The 19,698-nt window shown below is 40.7% G+C and overlaps 1 long non-coding RNA gene across 1 annotated transcript; it reads left to right on the top strand.

Annotated features, from left to right (window-relative positions):
• The first annotated feature begins 7,526 nt into the window (after nucleotides 1–7,526).
• Nucleotides 7,527–17,808, top strand: LOC130542149 (uncharacterized). The gene is made up of 2 exons (XR_008956501.1): nucleotides 7,527–8,409; nucleotides 13,272–17,808. It is a non-coding gene; the product is annotated as an uncharacterized LOC130542149 (long non-coding RNA).
• Nucleotides 17,809–19,698: the final 1,890 nt, after the last annotated feature.

Here is a 19,698-nt window from a genome sequence, read left to right as displayed (position 1 = left end):
AACATTTTTAGATGTAAGAGCTTTTGTTAACTGAGGGCTCAGGAGTCGGCTCAGTATGTGTATGCGAGCCTGTGCAAGGGGACTTGCCGTGGGCCCAGCGGCCTGGCAAAACAGGAGGCGGAGAAGGAATGAAGCACAGGGAGCTCCAAGGCTGGGCCCCGGCCCCGGCCGTCCCTGAAGGTTCCGGCAAGCCCGGTTTTGTGAAACCTTCTGGAAGAACCGTGTGCCAAAAACGAATAAAAGGACGGGTTGGTGTCTTTAGAGTTACAGACGGATACATGAATCTTTAAGTAGTTGTTTTAGTGAATCTAAGTCATTTATAGTTGATTATTTTGAGATGTGTGATTAGCCCAGATCTTTTGCTTTTGGTTCTGGGCATACATATATGTAAGGAATTTAATAGGAATAGGAAAGCTTCAACTTTTGTGAGGAAAACATATCCTGCTTGCAGAGACCTGCGTTTTCCCCATTGTGTGCTGTCAGTAAAGCTGAAGGAGTGCAAGTGATTTCTGTGAGGTGGTTCTTAGCTCCGTGCCTGATAGCTGAGACTGTACAGGTTTTTCAGATATAATCCTTCATCTTAAGTCTATATAGAATTCTGTTCTCTGTTGATACTGTATTTTAACGATTTTGTGTTATCAATTTCAAAGTTTTCTATTCATACTGCTTTTTTAATGGATTCAGGAAATTTTCTTCTTTTTAATGTTTCTAATTATTTTCATTTTGGTGACCCCTTTATTCATCACTAATAAAATGTGAACTGCGTTCATTTCCAAATTGAAAATACTGAAATGTTACTAACCTCCTTTGTTATCATACAGATCTCCTTAATTCGTGGATTATAACAGAAAGAAGAGCTTCCTTTCTTCAATGACTAATTGGCCCCTTCATGTAGAGTAACTGACAGGAAGAAAATAGTCTTTTTGACACCTACTGATACCACTTTTCAGGTCTCTGAAAGGAATCCAGGGGTTCAGAGTCCTCTCCCTCAATTCACTTGTGAGGTTTAAGTCAGATGTAGTATGTGTAAGTGATTGGGAGATGAGATTTCCTTCAGGAGATAAGAACAGCTGTCTAGGGGCGCCTGGGTGACACAGCAGTTAAGCGTCTGCCCTCGGCTCAGGGCGTGATCCCGGCGTTCTGAGATCGAGCCCCACATCAGGCTTCTCCGCTATGAGCCTGCTTCTTCCTCTCCCACTCCCCCTGCTTGTGTTCCCTCTCTCGCTGGCTGTCTCTATCTCTGTCAAATAAATAAATAGAATCTTTAAAAAAAAAAAAAGAACAACTGTTTAGGAGTTCAGGTTGTTTAAGGATGCAGTTAGCTGCCTTCGGGAATAATGAGTTTCCTGTTCCTGAAATTATCTGAGTATGTGTTGGGTCAGCATGTTTCAAAATCTTTTTTTTCCACAGTGGTAGACAAGATGGATAAACATTCACAATCAGAGCACACTCCCATGGGCAGAGTTGGGTTTGGGCAGCATTCCTGACACGCCGGCTATAAGTCCACCCCTCCCCCTCACTCAAGAATGAAAGGGACACTGTGGCGGCAACTTTACCTATGCTCATATATAAAAAGTACATTCTTAGAAAAAATCTTTAATTACTATTGGTATTGAATGACCAAGAACACAGTTGATAACTGAGTAATTCTCAGTTACCAATGTGTGTGACTGAAGTTGACGACTATTGGCCCCAACGCCTGCTGTTGTCCAGGGGCGCCAGTCCCCAGGTGGGTGACAGGATTAGTCAGCTACTGACTTTTTTAGTTCTGAGGCTTTGATTCTGTGCCATGACCAATACTCCTTGAGGAGAATTTTTTTCTTTTCTTTTCCTTTTTCTTTTCTTTTCTCTTCTCTTCTTTTCCTTTTCCTCTTTTCTTTTCTTGTGGATCTCAGATACAAGAGGAGAATTTCCTTTTTAATGATCCACTCTTCTTCTGAAATTTATTACAGTTGACAATTATGGTTCAGAGACATAGAAACTTTGATTCTTATGTCCTAGCCCCTTCCGACTGTTTAGCAGTAAGTGCTTGCTTGACCTTATACTAAATATCAAAAACATTGGGTTAAAAAAAAAATCAGTTGAAGAGATTGCACACGTACTTTGTTAATAAACTCCTCTTAAAAATTATATGCGTAGGATCTCTTATGCTATGTAATTATATGTTATAATTTCATTCCCTACTTTTAAACACTCTAAAGCAGACCCTTCTTAAGAATCAAAATCCTTTTGCAAATGTAAACCTTAGAATTCTTAAAAATACATACATGGCCTCTCTGCCCTCGTTGACGTTAAATGACAAGATTGTCACCAGTAATGAGGTTTTTCCCTTTGCATCTGTCCCGCAAGCATGAAAATAATCCTTATGAACCCACTGTTTTACGAGGGCTGGACACTTGGCGGACTAGCTGACAATATAAGAAGCTAAGCAGCTGTGCATGGTGAGCTGAGGTGGGACAGCTGCACGCAAGATGGGCATAAGAAATGCTATAAGGACACACCAGAGCACAACTTGAAGTGATTTGGCAGGGCAGCGAAATGCTAGGAAGCAGCCGTAATAGACTGGGCATTTTCCCAAAAGTTTTCAAAGAACCCAGTGGTACTTCACAAATGGTCACTTTGCCATATGCGTGAGACATCGTGACAGTTTCTAGCAGGTGACTCGGCTTGCAAGGATGATGCCCGAGGAGGCTGTGGTGTCCTAGAGACCAAGGATCCTTTCGGTAACAGAGAGCTTGAGCTGAGACTGTATATTGGGAGGGAACTTCAGGTTTTCTGATAAACATAAATCATGTTTCATTAACGTGATGTGGTTTTTGTTTTTTGGCTTTCTTTTGAGGTAGTTCGAAGACGAGGAGAGCCAGTGGGTATAATTTTTTATTATGACTGTGACATGTAAGCCAAAGAGTGTAATGACGCAAACAGGCACAATTCAAAGAATAATGGTGAAACGCACTGGATGTAAGCTTTTGGGGAGAGCACAGAGAGAAAAGCTTTATGTATTTATTTATTTAATATTTTATTTATTTATTTGACACAGAGAAAGAGAGAGAGTACAAGCAGGGGAAGGGGCAGGAAGAGGAAGAGGGAGAAGCAGGCTCCCAGCTGAGCAGGGAGCTTCCAGCTGAGCTCAATCCCAGGACCCTGAGATCATGACCTGAGCCAGAGGCAGATGCTTAACCGACTGAGCCACCCAGGTGCCCCGAGAGACAAGCCTTAAAAGGTTTTTGACAGTTCCTTTGGCAAAAGAAGTAAAAAGACTGGCTACGAGAAAAACAAGGAATGGGGCAAAGGGTATTTGTTGTCCATGGACTGGTAATACCATAGATTTTTAATTTAAATCTGGTTTTTAATTTAAAACGACCCAGTCACTAATATCTTTGAGATGGGCTAAATTTACATTTTGGTAGTAAGCACTCATAGATACTAAAACAGCAAACCGGGGGGGCGGGGGGGGGAAATACACTGAAAGACGGTTTGCCACAGATCTGAAACCGCAGGAGTCTGGGAGTTAGCATACTCAGCTGTATACAGAGAAATGTAAGGTAATGCATTTGGAACATTAGAAAACATTAGAAACATTTAGAAAAACAACAATAAAAAGTCTGTGTTACATGTAAAAAATAGTGGGCTCCAAACTTGGTTTTTGTTTTTGGTTTTTTTTGGAGATTTATTTATTTATTTATTTGAGAGAGAGAGCAGGGGGAGGGGCAGAGGGAGATAGAGAGAGTCCCAAGGAGACTCCAAGCTAAGTGTGGAGCCCCATGTGGGGCTCAACTCGGGTCTCCATCTCATGACCCTGAGATCACGACCTGAGCTGAAACCAAGAGCCCCTTAACCAACTGAGCCACCCAGGCACCCCGGGGCCCCAAACTTCTTGTTAGTATTTCAGAATAGGATCATTCAGACAATTTCTAATGGGTACTGGGCTGACACGCTGCCTGTTGTACCTAATGACAGCAAGGAAATGCTGGACAATTCCAGGACAGGTATAAAGAAAATATTTCTAGATCTTACAGTTTTGAAAAAAAATTTTAACTTTTTCTTTAAAAAATTTGTTTGTGTGTGAGAGAGAGTACACACACGTGAGAGAGTGGGGGAAGGGGCAGAGGGAGAGAATCCTCAAGCAGACTCCCCGCTGAATGTGGATCCCAACTGGGGGCTCAATCTCACGACCCTGAGATCATGACCTGAGCTGAAACCAAGAGTCGGTTGCTTAACCGACTGAGCCACCCAAGTGCCTCTAAATTATTTTAACTTTTAAATTGAAGTATAGATGACATGCAATGTCATATTAGGTTCATGTGCATAATGTAGTGATTTGACAGTTCTGTACATTACACTGTGCTCACCACAGTGAGTATAGTTACCATCAGTCCCATGCGACATTATTGCAGTATTATTGACTGTATCCTTTATGCTGTACTTTTCATCCTCATGACTTACTTAGTTTATAACTGGGAGATTGTACCTCTTAATCCCCATCACCTATTTTGCCCAACACCACACCCTCCTCCCCTCTGGCAACTATCAGATTCTCTGTATTTGAGTCTGTTTCTGGTTTTTTTTCATATGTTTTGGGTTTTTTTTTTTAGATTCCACATGTGGAATGTGAAAGCATACAGCATTTGTCTTTCTCTGTCTGATTTATTTCACTTAGCATAATGACCTCAAGGTCCATCCATGTTGTCACAAAATGGCAAGGTTTCATTCTTTGTTTATGGTTGGCTAATATCACCATTGGATAGATATACGCCACATCTTTATCGATTCGTCAATCGATGGACAGTTAGGTTGCTTCCATATCTTGGCTATTGTAAATAATGCTGCAATAAACATAGAGGTGCATGTATCTTTTTGAATTTTTGGTAAATACCCAAAACTGAAATTACTACGTTGTATGTTATTTCTATTTTTAATTTTTGAGGCATGTCCATACTGTTTTCCACAGTGGCTGCACCAATTTACATTCCCACCAGCAGAGCACAAGTGTTCCCTTTTCTCCACATCCTTGCCAGTACTTGTTATTTCTTTTTGATGATGGCCATTCTGACTGGTATGAGATGACATCTCATTCTGGTTTTGATTTGCATTTCCCTGATTATTAGTGATGCTGAGCATCTTTTTAGGTGTCTGTCTATTGGTCATCTGTATGTTCTCTTTGGAAAAGTGTCTATTCAGGTCCTCTGCCCATTTTTTAATCAGATTTGTTTTTGGTGTTGACTTTCTGAGTTACTTGTATATTTTGGATATTAACCCCTTATTGGATATATCATTTGCAAATCTCTTCTCCCATTCCATAGGTTGCCTATTTGTTTCCTTCACTGTGCAAAAGCCTTTTATTTTGGTGTAGTCCCAATAGCTTATTTTTGCTTTTGTTGACCATGTCTGAGGAGAGAGATCCAAAAAAAACCTGTTAAGACTAATGTGCAAGAGATTAGTGTTTTCTTTGAGGAGCTTTATGGCTTCAGGTGTTACCTTTAGGTCTTTAATCCATTTTGAGTTTATTTTTGTAGTTATAAGATAGTGGTCCAATTTCATTCTTTTGCATGTAGCTCTCCAGTTTTCCCATAAAAGAGAGTCATTTCCTTATTCTATATTCTTGCCTCCTTTGTTGTAGGTTAATTAACCATATAAGCGTGGGGTTACTTTTGGGTTCTCAGTCCTGTTCTGTTGATCTGTGTATCTGTTTTTGTGCCAGTACCATACTGTTTTGATTACTGTAGCTTACCGTAGTATAATTTGAAATTTGGGATTATGATACCTCCAGCTTTGCTCTTCTTTCTCAAGACTGTTTTGGCTATTTGGGGTCTTCTGGGATTCCATACAAATTTTAGGATTGTTTGTTCCAGTTCTGTGAGAAATAGTTTTGGTATTTTAATAGGGGTTGCATTGAATCTGTAGATTGCTTTGGATAGTATGGACATTTTAAAAATATTAATTCTTCCCATCTGTGAGCACGGTCTATCTTTCCATTTATTTGTGTCATCTTAAATTTCTTTCATCAAATGTCTCATGGTTTTCAGGGTATGAGTCTTTCACTTCCTTGGTTAAATTTATTTTTACGTATTTTATTCTTTTTGATAAAACTGTAAATGGTATTGTTTCCTTGATTCTCTTTCTGCTAGCTCATTATTAGTGTATAGAAATGCAACAGATGTCTGTATGTTAATTTTGTATCCCGTATCTTACTGAATTCGCTTATTCTTTCTTTCCTTTTTTGATTTTAGAGAGAGACCACACAGGGCTGAGGGAAATGGGAGGAGGGAGAGCATCTCAAGCAGCTTCCACGCTGAGTGTGGAGCCGAATGCAGGGCTCCATCTCATGACCCTGAGATCATGACCTGAGCTGAAGCCAAGAGTCGGACGCTTTGCCAGCTGAACCACCCAGGCGCCCCTGAATTCACTTATTATTTCTAATAGGTTTTTGGTGGAGTCTTTAGGTTTTATATATGGTATTATGTCATCTACAAATAATGACTGTTTTACTTCTTCCTTACCATTTTGGATGTCTTTTATTTCTTTTACTTATCTTGAATGCTGTGGTAAGGACTTCCAGTTTTGTGTTGAATAAAGTGGTGAGAGTAGACACTACATCCTTGTCTTGTTCTTGATCTTAGGGGAAAAGTTTTCAGCTTTTTACCAATGAGTATAATGTTAGCTCTGGGTTTGTCATATATGGCCTTGGTTATGTTGAGATATGATTCCTCTATCCTCTGTACCTGCTGTTTTTGAGAGTTTTTATCATGAGTGAATGTTGAATTTTGTCAATTTTTTTGTGCGTCTATCGAGATGATCATATGATTTTTATCATTCATTTTGTTAATGTGGCATATCACATGGATTTGTGAATATTGACCCATCCTTGCATCCCTTGAATAAATTTTACTTGATCATGGTGAATATCTTTTTAATATATTGTTGAATTTGGTTTGCTCATATTTATCTATGTTCATTAAGGATATTGGCCTGTAATTTTCCTTTTTGTAGTGATTTGGTCTGGTTTGGGTACCAGGGTGATGCTGACCTCAGAATGAATTTGGAAGCATTCCTTTCTCTTTAATTTTTGGGAATAGTTTGAGAAGCCTAGGTATTAACTCTTTAAATGTTTGGTAGAATTCACCAGTGAAGCCATCTGGTCTTTGACTTTTGTTTTTTGTTGGGAATTCAGATTTTCTATTCCTTCCTGTTTCAGTCTTGGAAGATTGTATGTTTCTAAGAATTTATCTGTTTCTTCCAGGTTGTCCAATATGTTGGTGTATAATTTTTTGTAGTAGTCTCATCATCTTTTGTATTTCTGTGGTGGCAGTTGTAACTTCTCCGCTTTCATTTCTGATTTTAATTGAGTTCTCTCTTTTTCTTGATGAATCTGGTGAAGGTTTATCAGTTTAGTTTATCTTTTCAAAGAATCAGCTCTTAATTTCACTGATCTCTTCCCTTTTTTTTCTTTTTTTTTTTAGTCTCTAATTTATTTCTTCTCTGATCTTTATTATTTCCTTCTACTAATTTTGGGGTTTGTTCTTTTTCTAGTTCCTTTGGGTATAAGTTTGGTTGTTTATTTGAGATTAATCTTGTTTCTTGACATAGGCCTGTATTGCTATAAACCTTCCTCTTAGAACTGCTTTTGCTGTGTCCCAAAGATTTTGAACTGTTGTGTTTCCATTTTGCTTTGTCTCTAGGTATTTTTTACTTTCTCTTTGATTTCTTGGTTGACTCATTGCTTGTGTAGTAACATATTGTTTAGCCTCCTGCTGTTTTTTCTAGCTTTTTTTTTTCTTGTAACTAATGTCCAGTTTCATACTGTTGTGGTCAGAAAAGATGCTTGATATGATTTCAGTCTTAAGTTTCTTGAGACTTGTTTTGGGGCCTAACATGTGATGTGTTCTGAAGAATGTCCTGTGTGTATTGGAAAAGAACGTGTATTCTGCTGTTTGGGGATGGAATGTTCTGTATATATCTGTTAAGGCCATCCGGTCTGATGTGAAGATCTTACACTTTGAATCGTGTGTTTGTTTGCATGTGTGTGTGTGTGTACGTGTGTTTATTTGCTTTATGGTAGGAGGCCGTAAGAGAGCTGAGAAGGGTAAGAGAAGGATAATTAGATACCAAACCGTGAGGAGAAATTAAAATCAAACAAGGCTGTTCAGTCTTGAAAGATGAAACTATGATTAAAAAACAAGACAAAACATAGGCTAAATGTTTAGACTTCTTTTTTTAGTAATTTTATTTTATTTGTTTTTAGGTAAGCCCTACACCTAACGCGGGGCTTGAACTCACGACCCCGAGATCAAGAGTCAGTCACATGCTCTACCGACTGAGCCAGCCAGGCACCCCTATTTTATCAGACCCCGCAGAACTGAGCAAAAGATAGCTGTTAATGCTTGAGAGGAAAGTTTATGATAAAAGAAAGTAAGTTCAGTTTAATGTTTACAAAGCAGTTGCACCTTTGTTACTCACTTGACCCTAACAAAGCTCAGAGAGAGAGGCAAGAGAGAGAGAAAAGAGAGAGGGCATGCGTTGTTATTCACATTTGACAGATGAGAAAACAGCCGTGAGTGAGAAGGCGGCTTGGCTAGGCTGTCGCTCTAAGGGGCGGGGTCAGCAGCAAACCCACCTCTGACTCAGGTCCTGGGTTCTTGTCCGCGCTTGGTATTTAGAGAACTCGGGAGCTTCGGTTTCTTGTGCATCCGATCTGTCTCTGTGCGGACTTACAGTGTAATGGCAAAGTAGAGGTAATGAAGTAAGAATGAAAATGTGAATACTGTTGCGATCTTAAAGGAAAGCCTTGATTCTGCGGTATTAGCATAACTTTGAAGAGTTGAGGTTGTAGGGAGTAATCTGTCATCTCACAGCTCCCTTTGTTAGAGGCTGAGGGTGTGGAATAGTATATGTTTATTGACTTGATCGGATATAGAGTTTCCTCATTTTCATTTGTACTGTGCTATAATGTAAAATAGGCTTTGGCCTTTGTGTGTGTGTGGGAGGGAGAGGAGGGGGAAGGAGAGAGAGAGAGAGAGAGAGAGATGGCCTCTATTAGGCAGAAAGCAGAAGGACCCAAAAGATCAGCCTTGTGTGAAAAAAGGACTGCAGGTAACATGGTAGGTGATTGTACATTGTTCATTTCCTGGGTCAGTGCCAGAATTTTCAGACACAGATGATGCATATTTAAAGATTGTCGGACCATCTGTGTCTCTTCAGATGCCTGGTGAGAATCCCAAGTGTTCCAACAAGGGTCAGTGTGGTAGGTTAACCCTAGCTAAGTCTCAGGTTATAGTTCTCTGTCCCTGCATAGAGACTCTCGGAGCCATATGCAGGTGTGGAGGATATTCACAAATTAGGCAGGTTTAATGTGAGAACAGATACTCTTAGTATTGTAGAGGCCCTGTCGTAATATCTATGTTTATCAGCTTGTTCCTGCCCCACCCACGACCACTGACACTGTCGTTTGTTCCTTTTGTATGTGCTTAGGTAAACTGACAAGTCTTTACTTGTCAGCACTTTTTTTTTTTTTAGATTTGTGGACATTGTTGACATGATAACCAGTAATTTGTTTTATCAGTTAAATAAAAATAAAATTTGTTAAAACAGTTATTCCTGCATTAGGAATAAAATGATCAAACAGGGTCATTCCCTAATTTTTAGGTTGCTGGCATTTTCTAGTAAATGGAGGCAAAATGTGCATACTTGGGCTTTGAAGGCTATTATTACCTTCTGGCAAAGGAAGTGAACAGACCTTCCGGCTATCCGTAACGAAACAAGTTAAAAGAAGCTAATAGTTGAAGTTATAAGAGAAGTTTAAGCAAAGGTGAAATTGGCTCTTAAGTAGAGCAGTTTGAGGACAGTGAAAAATTTAGTAGCTAAAGGTAGAATATTTTGTTTTTTCCTTTTTTTTTTTTTTTTTTTAAGTAAACTCTAGGCCCAGCCTGGGGCTTGAACTCACGGCCCTGAGATCAAGGGTTGCATGCGTGCTCCACGGACTAAGCCAGCCAGGTGCCCCAAGGTTGAGTATTTTACACAGGAAATATATGTGGATGTTTGTATAAGGTACTCAGCAGAGTATTTGCTCTTTTGGCATTTTTATTATATCTTTTGAATTAACTATAGCACAGGGATTAGCTAACTATGGCCTATGCGCCCAATCTGGCCTGCTGCCTGTTTTTATACTGCGCTTGAGCTAAGAATGGTTTCTGCATACATGCATAGGAATGGTTAAAAAAGTGTCTTAAGAATATTTCATGACTTGTGAAAATTATATAAAGTTCAAATTTCAGCGTCCATAAATGTTTTGCTGGAACACAGCCATATTCATTTGTTTGCATATTGCCTGTAGGTCCTTTCGTGCCACTGTCAAGCAGAATTGACTAGTTGTGACAGAGACCATACGGCCCACAAAGCCTAGAAGTTTTACTATATAGCCTGCTATGGCAGAACAATATTAATTTCTGAAATTAGCGTTCTTCCCCTTTCTTCTGTGATTTTTTGAAAATAGTAATGTTTTAGCAAACAGAATGTGATTTTTATTAAATGAAAGAGGCAATATTTTTTCAGTAGAGTGAATCTCTTTCTTTTATAAGACAGTGGAAAACAGGGCCCATATAGCCGCAGCCTTTTACCAAACACCAAGTGTTTCTATTAAGCATCTATCTCAGTAGCCAAGGCTCACTTTTGGATATTGTTTTCCTCTGCGCATGCCTACAGATGGTGTGCAGGTAGGTTCACCAACAGTTCCTCCCATTCTTTTATACTCAAGAGATTGTCCTCCTCCCCTGGGATCTGGGCTGGCCCTCACTTTGACCAACAGAATATGGTGATTGTGAGGCCATGTGACTTCCAGGTACAGGCCTTTAGAAGCCTTGCAGCTTCTGTTTTGCCCTCTTGACAACCAGCCACCAAGTAAAGGAGGCTTGAGTGGGACCAGGAGAAGCAACGTGGTGGAGGAGGAAGGACCCACTCCGGCTGATAGCTGTCCTGGAGACCCAGAAGTAACAGTGGGTCATCTTGGATGGCTGAGAGTATCCGGGAGCACTTCGTGCCTGAGCGCTACTCAAATTCTTGATCCTTGTAATCGTGAGCCAATAAAATGGGGGTGGTTTTAAGCCACCGATTTGTGGAGTACTCTATTACACGATATTATCTAAGTGAAATAGTTTGGGGATATATATGACTTTTTACTGTGAGAAATGAAAAGAAAAACATTCTCTAATATAGGATATTAATAACCTGGGTGTTGCATGCTTGAGTTCCTGGTGTGTGGGGTTCATCTGAAAAATTAAAGTTATTTTTATGATTAAAAGAGTAATACATGCTTGGGGTGCCTGGCTGGCTCAGTTAGTAGAACATGCAACTCTTGATCTCACGGCTGTGAGTTCAAGCCCCACACTGGGTGTAGCGCTTACTTTAAAAAAAAAATAAAAAAGTTATATATGGTTATTGGAGAAAATTTAGAAAAAGAAAATTCTAAGGCACAGAATTTAAATTACAAATCTGCCATCTAGACTAAAGGATCATTGTTAGTTCCAGCCTTTTCTTTACAAACATAGTCTTTGTAAAATTATATGTAGTTTCATACTCTGCTTTATTTTGTAATATTAGACTATCATTAAATATATTTCAAAAACATAATTTTTAATGACCACAGCAGCTTATTTAAGTGGACTACAAAAAATTCACATAATTCAAATTCGATACATGGTCTTCGTTTTCTATTTTTAGGTTTGCTAGCTAGAGAATTTTTTTAAAAGCAAACTTTTTAAAAACAGCTTTGTTGAGCTATAATTCACATGCCATACAAATGTATGATGTAAAAACCACTTAAAGTACACAATACGGTGTTTGTTTTTTTACTATTTTCACAGGCTCCTATAACTATTATCACAATCTAATTTTAGAACATTTCATCCCCTCTAAAAGAAACCAAACCTCTTCTCCTTTCCAACCCCTACCCCCAGCCCAGGGCAACCACAGATCTACTTCCTGCCTCTGTAAATTTATATGTGACTGGCCTTTTTCACTTAGCATGATGTTTTCAAGGTTCATCTATGTTGTAGCATGTGGCAGTACTTCGTTCCTTTTTATTGTCGAATAATATTCTATTGTGTGGATAGACCACACTGTCTTTGTCCATTCATCAATTGGTATAGATACTTGGGTTGTTTCCACTTTTTGGTTCTTATGAATAATGCTCTGCGTGGACCTATGTTTTCATTTTTCTTGGGTCTATACGTGGGAGTGAAGTTCTTGGGTCACATGGTAACTCTATGTCTAACTTTCCAAGAAATTGCCAGACATTTTCCCAAAGCAGTTGTATCACTTTGTCTTATCACCGTGGATGTTTGAGGTGTCTGATTTCACTCCGTTCTTGCTAATGTCTGGTTGATATACAGCTCTCTGGGTGGTGTGCCCTGGTATCTCATTGTGCTGTTTGAGTCTCCTTTCCCTCACGGCTAATAATGTTGAGCATCTTTTCAAATGTGCCTATCGGCCACATCTTTTTTGAAGAAATCGCTATTCGAATGTATTTTGCCCATTTTTAATTAGGTTATTTGTCTTTAGTATTGAGTTATAAGAATTCTTCCAGATACAAGACCCTTACGAGAGACGTAATTTGCAAATCTCCTCCCCCGTTTTGTGCGTCTCTTTCCCTTCTTGACAGCAGTGTTTGCAGCGTTAACGTTTTCGTTTTGACGTAGTCTGCTAGTTGCTCTTTTTTGTTGTTGTTGCTTCTTCCTCTGGTGTCATATGTAAGAAACGATTGCCTAAACCAAGGTCACAAAGCTTTTAGAGAATTTTTAAATGTTATTTTACCCTATAGCTAGTACTGCTAGGTTTTTTGTTTGTTTTAAAGTGCAGACCCTTCTGGGATGATATGTATAGAGCACAATCTTTTTAATAGCTGCAGAATATTCTATGGTATAACTATACCTTAACGTATTCAGCCATTATCCACTGATGGGCATAAGGTCTTATTTCCAGTTTTCCGAGGTTTGCCACAAACAAGACTGCAGAAGTCCTGTACGTTTCTTATTTTGTTCTGGTGCCTTTGTTCCTGCAGAATACATTATCTAGGATGGAATGGGACGCTTCCTTCAGAGTCTAAGTGGCTAGGATTTGTTCTGTATTAGACCGTGAATACTCTAGTCAGCGGATTAGGAAAAAAGATTATGAGTCTATGGTAAGAGGGCTTTTCGTCGTCGTGAATTCATTTCAGAGAGCAGGGTTGCCCTCATGATTATTTGCTCTTTTAAAAACTTGTTTTCTTTATCTTCTTTAAGGTGGGAGAAGACTGTTTCCCATACGGCAACAGAGGGGCAAATACAGAAAGGTTTGGACATAGCCACTAATAAAAGTATGCCAGCGCGCCCTGCCTTCCATTTGGATATATTGTTTATGGGGTTTTGCCATGTACCACCGAAACGGAATTTAGGAACCATATAGAGGTGCGCCCCCTCCAGGGTATGTTGGTGTGTAAACGGATGGGATCCCTCTGGGGAGCCTGTGCTGGCTCTCTGCTCAGATCGCATAACCAATATTTAATTTCTTGCGTATTGTTGAAAAGGGGATGAGCAGGGGCTAAAACTCATGCACCTGATATTTTTCAGGCAATTGTGACAGAATAAGAATATTTAAAAAATAAAAGTCTAGCAATTAAAAGTGAATATCCTTTTTATATGCTTTATTTATATTGGTCCAAAAGGAGCAAGAAACATATTATAGGAGCTTTAACTGATATGCTGACCCCTAACGTAATTAAACGGTCAGCTTTTCACTTAGAAGAACCAGAGTGGCAGGGAATGGTTTAGCATTTTTAGATTCTTTCTCTTTAGAGCCCCAGAGGCCTGTCCTATTGACTCTTCATTAGAATACACTTGGCTTCTTTTTAACAAACCTTCAAATTGTTGCCCTCATTTCGACTTGGATAGGGGACTACTTTAGTGTCTTGGTGGCTGATGAAGATGCTAAGTTATATCTTAGTTTTATTTAAAAAAATATATCCGATGGTTTTAGGCACTGTTATTGCTTGGTAGGAGTTAAACCAAGCCAAGAACATGTAGGAAACTGACAGCTAGAGGTGCTTTTGAGGGCTTTTGTTTTTCTTTTAACTTGTTATTAATGGAAACTTTAAAATATTTCAGAAGTAGAGAGAATAGTGTACCGAACCCCCGTGAACCTATGACTCATCTTCCAGCATTTATCATCTCAGAGCCAATTCTGTCTCACTGTTCTGCATGGCCCGTATGGCCGCCACCTGCCACCTGTGGCTGCTCCGAATTGAGGTGTGAAATGCACCCTCCCAGCCTGTTTTGGGAAGTTCTGTTCTTCCTCCAGGGAGCTCTTCAGAGAGCTGACCCTCACATGGAAACAACCCCCCCCCCACCCCGCCCCAGTCCTTTTCTCTGTAAGCTCCTTGTTTGTTTCCTTTATAACACCTTTACAACTCGTCCTTATTGAATTGTTTGACTTGCCTGGGAAGTTTCGGTCTGACTCCCTGCAGCAACCTAACCTGCAGGAGGAGCAGGGCTGTGGGGGGAATGGGTGACTCCTCAGTGAGCACACACACCGTGGCAGGAATGCTCAACCCAGGCCGACCCAACCCTTCTTCCACAAAACATGTATATCGTAATCACCTTTACCATCTTGATGTGATACTCAGAGATTATAGAAATTATCTATACGTGGAATTTAAAAAAATGAATATAATGCCCCAACGATAACATCGAAGAGAAATATAAGGAATTTGTAATAAAATAATGTGTTTTTGCTTTTTCCCCCCTTTTCTAGTATTAGCAGTGTGGTTTGTATCAAACTAACCCTCTGCCAGATACAGCCTTAAACTCTGGTTAATGTCTTTGTAAGACACGCAAACAGCAATAACAGTCCTGCACTGCTTGGTCCCTCAGTTCCTTTCAGGTCTCTGTAAAGAATTACCAGAGAGGCCTGTCCCTTACAGGAAACAGCTACCCCGTCATCCAGCACTTCCCACCCCTCTTAACTCAGCCTTTTCCCCCCATAGCTCTTAGTAGCTCCATGAGGGCAAGGGATCCTTCTCTTGAATTTACCACTGTATCCTCAGTACCTAGAGCAGAGTCTGGAATGTAGTAGGTGTTAGGTAAATTTTTAGTGAACAGATGAACCCTTTTTTGCTGTCTCTTGCACTACGATTCTTCAGCAAGAAGGGCCTGTGAATGACTGGACTGTGAGCAACTGTCCAAAAAAGTCTCCCTCATCAGCCCATCATTGAGACCAGACATTCCCTCTAGTTAGTCTCTTACCCTTGTTCTGCCATATTGGGCGGTCACCTGTAGAGACACTGTGTACAAGATGAAGAGACTCACCACCTGTATCTTTCTCATATCACATTCAGATTTTTAGGGTACCCCTCTTGATCTGAGGCAGCTAGCAGAGAGGGGATCAGGTTGAAAGTTGAACTATAGATTCTGACTCAGGACAGACTAGGACTTGACGTCCTTTGAGTGGTCCCATTGCCTGTTGATAGCAAGGCATCAGTAATGGAAAGTTCTGTTGGTGTCAGTTCCTAAAAGAAGGGATGCAGTTTTTATTTGCTATTTAACACAACTTGGTAGAGGTTTATCAAGTAGAAGAAACTTTTGTGACAGGAAAGCACATGTGATCTGGGCCATAATCAGTGAGTCTATGCTGTCAGTGGAATAATACGTTTGAAAAATCCTCCACGTTGAACATTAAGAGGAGACCCAAAGAGGAGAGTAAGATGAAGAGGAGCGGAATTGCCAGCTGCCGTTATAGAGCATGGACATGGAGCGGTGGCTGTGAGGTGGTGACAGTGTGTTCATTTGCCTGTGAACGGTTCCCGGCAGATACTAACCAGCATCCCAAAGTACTGAAGTCATAAATCATCTACAGTAAATTCTGTTATTTTACCAAAGTGTAAATCAGTTTCCTTTTTTTTTCCAAGTCAGGAAATGTAACAGAAACAATGTTCCAGGATGATGACCAAGGTTTAATGAGGCTTGAACACTTTGTGGTCTTGTTTCTCTCCTCTGAACACTCTGGAGTTGACATGACAGCCCATTTGTGGACCTATAATTCCTGTGTCATGAGAAATGTGCTACAAAGATCATTTAAGGGAACCATCCTGCTCGTTCAGGAGATTCTTTTCCTTATAATGCCTAGTTTATTGGCCTTTCTTATTTACTGTTTTTTTCTTAACCGTGTTCTAAGAGTTAAAGCAAAGGTGTCAGGTAATGCTTTCTTGTAATGGCGGCTATGATAGAAGAATTCCATTTGCTTGCTTCTTTCTCCATTGTTGTGTTAATACAAATGTTGTTTTCCATATCCAATCTGTGTACCAATCAGCATTGTATGAATAATAAGCAATGTAAATGGTAAGAATGAAGGACCGGAAGGATGTCCCATACCAGGGATGAGCGCCCTGAGCTATGTTCCCTTAAGGCCATTAAGTAAGTTCTCTTTGATTTATGGTTACCTTGGCTACCTTGGAACTGCCCAGGAAAAAGTATAGTTGGAAATTTCTTAATAAAACAACACTGGTTAGTAGCCCGGTAGCCCAAATAAATGTTTTTAATGCAATAAGGAACCTATAATTATAAAATTCCATTTCCAGAACATATTTCCATCTCTGAGAGTAAAGAACTACACCTAGCTTGGGGACTGGCGTCAAGTGCACTCACACTAAATATTTGTTGAGTGCCTAACTGGGCGGTGGAAGGAACGAACTTTGAGCACGGAAAGCAAACAGTCTCTCCTCGTTTTGCTCCCAAGTCTCTTCCTGCCTCCTTCTCTCTGATGACTGTGGCACGATTCTCAGAGGTGTCTGAGAAGCATGGAAACAGTGGTTTGAAGGGAGAATTCACCAAAAGAAAATGATCTAAGATGAAAGGGATTGTTTGAAAATAGTATTGGAACAGATGTCAAGGCTAGTTAATGTTTTGTAAACACTTGCCACATGCAAGCCAGCGGCCAGGCTCTGCTAGTTGCCCTGAGTCTAAGAAATTAGAGAAAGTGAAAGTCTGTGTCCCTGTGGTTAAATGTTTCGTTGTCAGCATGCACGAGCTGGATGTGACAGCATATTAGATACAGGAAAAAACAGAAGAAAAGCAAAGGTTCCGTGTCTGACCAAGAGGGTGGGGTGAGGAAGCCCTTGCTTGCGCAGCACATTCCTGCAGAAAATAAGTTGGTCTTTCAGTTGGTGCAATGACTTTTAATTTGGCTGTAATATTCCTCTGGGAGGGCTCTATGAATTCAATAAAACAAAGCTAAAGAAAAATCTCTTCTGTTTGAGGGAATATATAATTAACCCGTAGAAATTAGTGCCATCTAGTATATTACTGAGGAAAAAGGATTAAATACCGGTATGAATAAAAATAGTGTCTGTTATTGTTCTCTCAGGGATAAAATTACAAGGACTGTCAATCATCCCGCGTAAGGGTCTAGTTTGTTATTGGCTGGGCTGGGAACAGTGCTTTCTATCTCCCTATTACATAATAGCCCACAGTTCGATGAAGAGTGGGATTTTTTTCACCCTTTTTCTCAGAAGGGTCAGCCGTGAGGTGCTACAATAACAGAAAAGGCAGTTATGGTTGTTTGGGAATTGTGTTTGGTGTATGTTAAAATGCTGTTAGAATAATTTTTATACCTTTTAAAATTCCTCTCTGGATATTGCATGCCGTTTTGTCTTGATACTGGAGGGCGTGGAGGCGAGCTAGGACACGTGCTTCTGCTCCGAGGTCTACCTTTGACTGCTGTGGTGGTTTTCATTAATTAAAAAACATTGATTGCATTTTCCTGCATGAAGTTCTGAACAAACAAAAAGGAATAAAACCCAGTTCCTGCCTTTAAAGGCCTCGGTGTAGCTGTATGTAAGCATACTGGTCATGTGTATGGACTATGTTCTGGCTTAAGGGAAGGAACCCAAACCATCCTTGGTCGGGCACAGTGGGGAGTAGCCACCCTGGGGGTCCAGGGGCTCTTTGGGCCTTCAGGCCAGAGGTCTAAGTCCTAATACCGTAAGTCGTAGTACTCAGGTGTGTTCAGAAGAGTCACCAGTCCGCGAGGAGGCCGTGAACAGGGAGGCAGGTGATGGCGCCACAGGAATGGGCTCTCAGGATCTCCGTGTCTGCCCCTGAAAATGAGGCCGTGCCAACACCAGACTCCTAAAGAAGTCGCTCATTTTCTTGAAAAGAGGCTGTGCCAACACCGCAAGACTCTTAAGGAGCGCGCTCATTTTCTCGAAAACTTTCACGTTGCTGCTGTAGGGGAAGAAAAACTGAACTGTGATTTTCCTTCACCCATCTTGGGTTCCTTGGCCGGCGCCCTCTAAATTAGACTGACAAAAGACAGATGAACAGGCGAAGAACAAACACAAGCTGATTAACATGCAGTTCCAGTTAACACTTGGAGCCCCCAGCACCAGACACGTGGGAGTGCCCAGTGATGAGTAACAAAGGAAATGTTAGAATTGGGGTCTATATACCTAATTTAGTAGAGGAGAGGGAGGGGGAGAGGGTACTTTTGGAAAAGTACATGACATTTTGGAAAGATCAGTAGGCCTTTAGGAGAATCAATGGGACATGTGATAGTCTGTGACAAAGTCTGTCTGAGTGTGGCGCCCACTTCTCTCCAAGAGAGAAGGTCGGAGTTGTTCCCGGCGACAGGTTTATGACAATTGAGTTCTTTGGGGAGGCTTTGCTTTTAGGCAGAAATGGGATTTCAGGAACTCGGATGCTTTCAGCTCAGAAGAATGCTTACGCCAAAGTGGTCTATTTTGGGGGCGGGACATCCTGCTCTCTTTGCTGCTTCTTGGTCAATAACATATGAACCTGCCCGCCCACCTTTGTAGGGTGTTGAGGTCTGAGTACTTAGCGTCTGGAGTTTGACAGCATTTTGAGGGGGATGTTCTAATTCAAGGTTGGTATGACTCATGATTGAGTTATCAGACTCTTCCTTCTGTTTATCAGTTGGTCTTTATCTCTGTGTCTGCCTTGTGCAGCCCTCTGTCTCTCTCTCTGCCCCTTCTTAATCTGTCCTTCTGAAATTCATCTCTGCATCCATCTCCTCTGGACAAGTGTTCATTTCCATTTCTCTGGCCCTTCCCCAGTTCCCACACACTTGGCCGGATTTGTCCCTGAACATCTCAGGTGCACCTGTGACAGGCATGCCTGGTATTTTCAGTCATTTGTGTTAGTGTGAAATATGCATATATAAGAAGCTGATGTTGGGACACCTGGGTGGCTCAGTTGGTTAAGCGTCTGCCTTTGGCTCAGGTCCTGGGATCGAGTCCCGCATCCAGCTCCTTGCTCAGCGGGGAGCCTGCTTCTCCCTCTGCCTCTCTCACTCTCTCTCTGACAAATAAATAAAATCTTAAAAAAAAAGAAAAGAAAGAAGCTGATGTGAACACATTTTAAGGTTAAACCACTATGGATGAGAATCTCTTCATTTTTCTAATCCCCTGGAAGCAGAGTGGAGGTGTGAACAGATTTACTGTGCAGATAGATTCACTACTCGATGGATTCACTACATTGGATTCTGTGGTTTCAGCCCCATCCCTCACTTCAGATCGCTTGGGGCAGCCAGCAAGACCTTTGTCTCCCAGGGCTCTTGCTGAGGGATTATTCATGGTGTAATGAAATTCAAGGTGTTAGCTGGCTAGGTTCCTTTCTTCTTTTTGAATAATTACTATATATTGTTGATTGATCTTTATCC

Source organism: Ursus arctos, unplaced genomic scaffold, assembly GCF_023065955.2.
Source record: "Ursus arctos isolate Adak ecotype North America unplaced genomic scaffold, UrsArc2.0 scaffold_30, whole genome shotgun sequence".
Lineage (NCBI taxonomy): Eukaryota > Metazoa > Chordata > Mammalia > Carnivora > Ursidae > Ursus > Ursus arctos.
Note: the sequence above shows the minus strand (reverse complement) of the source record. Positions and strands in the feature narration are given on the sequence as shown.